The sequence below is a fragment of the Taurulus bubalis genome, assembly GCF_910589615.1.
Source record: "Taurulus bubalis genome assembly, chromosome: 6".
Taxonomy (NCBI): Eukaryota; Metazoa; Chordata; class Actinopteri; order Perciformes; family Cottidae; genus Taurulus; species Taurulus bubalis.
Window position 1 is genome coordinate 25,349,987 of NC_136594.1, and position 2,674 is coordinate 25,352,660.

Genomic DNA, 2,674 nt, shown 5'->3' on the forward strand with positions numbered 1-2,674 from the left:
AGGCATATTTTGTCTCAGAGCGATGCAGAAAAGTTGATTCATGAATTTGTTACTTCAAGACTAGACTACTGTAACTCCTTATGATCAGGCTTCTCCAGTAAGTCCCTTGGGTCTCTCCAGTTGATCCAGAATACTGCAGCTCGTGTACTAACGAGGACTAGGAGGAGAGATCACATTACTCCTGTGTTGGCTGCTCTCCACTGGCTTCCTATGAGATCAAGAATCAAGTGTAAAGTCCTTCTCCTCACCTACAAAGCCTTAACTGGTGATGCACCATCATATCTTAAGGAGCTTATAGTGCCATATTACCCCACTAGAGAACTGCGCTCACTGAATGCAGGGTTACGTGTGGTTCCTAGAGTCTTAAAAAGTAGGATAGGAGCCAGAGCTTTCAGTTATCAAGCTTCTCTTCTGTGGAACCAGCTTCCACTTTCAGTCCAGGGGGCAGACACAGTTACGTTATTTAAGAGTAGACTTAAGACTTTCCTCTTAGATAGCGCTTATAGTTAGGGCTGACTCCGTAAGGAAAGGGGGAGTCAACCAACTCCCCTCGCGATTCACGAGGGCAACTCACCCCGTGATTCCGTCAGAGAGATTCAACCCCTCCCCCCCTGAATCTTTAGAAGTTCTATAGGCTTAGACTGCTGACTACAGTCTAAGCCTATAGCAGTGCTATAAGCTTAGACTAAGACTAAATCTTAGGATACACAGAGCTCCCCTCTCTCCTCTCCCTCTGGGTGAATTAACCTCTTAGCGTTCCTGTAAAATTTGCCGAAAAATGCCTATCCAGGTATACCCAAAGTAAATTAGAAGCTGTACTTGAACTATTTGGAGTATTAATGCCTCTTCAATGCACATTGCTACATTACTAACTCTACTTCTATGCACATTACTAACTCTACTTTTTCCTTTTTTTCCGGGAGCCACTGTGCTTCCTCGCCTCAAGTTTCCATGGATCGTGGCTGTGCCTGGAGCCAGTCCTGCCTCCTGCCATGGCCCTGCTGATGCCCGTCCTCTCTATCTCTTTCTGCTGACATGGATCATGGTTATCTGGATCGTGGATCATGCCTACTATTCACTATATGAATAATTTCTGTCATATTCATTGCATGTGTTGTAACTCTGTTACGTTATTCATTCTGGTCACATGACATCTATTGCTTCTTTCCACCCGGGGAGAGGGATCCACCTCTGTTGCTCTCCCTCAGGCTTCTTCCCTTTTTTCCCTGTGAAAGGGTTTTTACTGTCTTTATTTGGTGGAGTTTTTCCTGATCCAATGTGAGGTCCCAGGGCAGGATGTTATGTGTACAGACTGTAAAGCTCTCCAAGGCAAACTTGTATTTGTGATGTTGGGCTATATAAAATAAACTGAATTAAATTGACTGGAGCACCCCCTGCATTAACCTATGCCCACCCTTTGCATATCACCTGATGGTGTGTCAGAACCAAACAGAGCTATTGCTTGAAGAACCACAAAAGCTTGAAGAGTCCCGAGAGCTAACCACACCCAAAAGGCCTCCTGTCGCATTTTGAGCCCTACGGTTTGGTGTCACTGCAAGGACAGGTAACATTCTGGCTACAACTCATTGAAGCCTCCTGTGCAAATGAGGCTTTGAATAAGGCCCACTTGGTTTCCGTAAGCCCTCCTGGGATGGAAGAAAAATTCCTCCGTAGGTGGCGTTTGAAGACTTAGGGGTCACACCTGACAATCCCAGATTCCTGAACCAGTGTCGGGAACCCTGAACTCCTGCTCGTCATCTTCCAGGCTTGACATTGATGCAGCACCCCCTGGATGCAGGTATGTCTCTCCGCCCTCAACCACCCCAGAGCCTTACTGCATGGTTGCACCTTCAGTCGTCCAGTTGGCTCCAACGATCAACTGGACGCCACTCTGGTGGCCTATCTCCCTCGCTTCCCAGTTGACGCATCAGCTTGATCCGATGTACTTCAACTCTTCAATAACTGGAGCTGAACTCCTGTTTCCCACCAGCTGAGATCCCCCGGTCTTCGACAGGTCCTTCAAATTGCGTCAAACCCTCAGAATCTGTCCCCGAATAGGGGTTTTCGGAGCCTCACCGCAATCTGCCTTTCTCAGTTCCGAGTGAAATCTCACCACTTCCCAATCTCACCCTGAACCTAATCTTCCCCAGGAATCTCTGAACCAGGGACAGTTTCAATGGGGCTGCATGGATTGTCTGGTCACCCGCCTGAGCTAGTGCTGCCTTAGTGGTTCCACGTATGGTATCCCCGATATTTAACACCTTTAAATACAGGGTCACAATGATTTTGGTGACCCAATGACCTTTTCTGTACATCCACAATTAGGAAAATATTTGACCGCCCTGTTACACCTATACTTTTATTAAAGCAGTACAATTCTGACTGTAAATCTATATGTTGAGGTACATTCTAAACAATTACTTTCATGTACATTATTGACCATGAAAGAAAAGGGCAATCTGGTTATTTGGCTTTAAGTTGAGGTCTCTAATGAATCGAGTGCTGCAGGAACCAGCTGTAGAAGCGTTTATGTGGACACTTGTATTCAAGGTGGTAGATTGCTGCTGTCTGTTCTTGCAGTGAAAAGCTATGAACCACAAAACAGAAGATGCAATGTGTCACAAAATAAATACGCCAAGATTTTTATAAAACCTTTTTTATTGAGTTTGTCAAA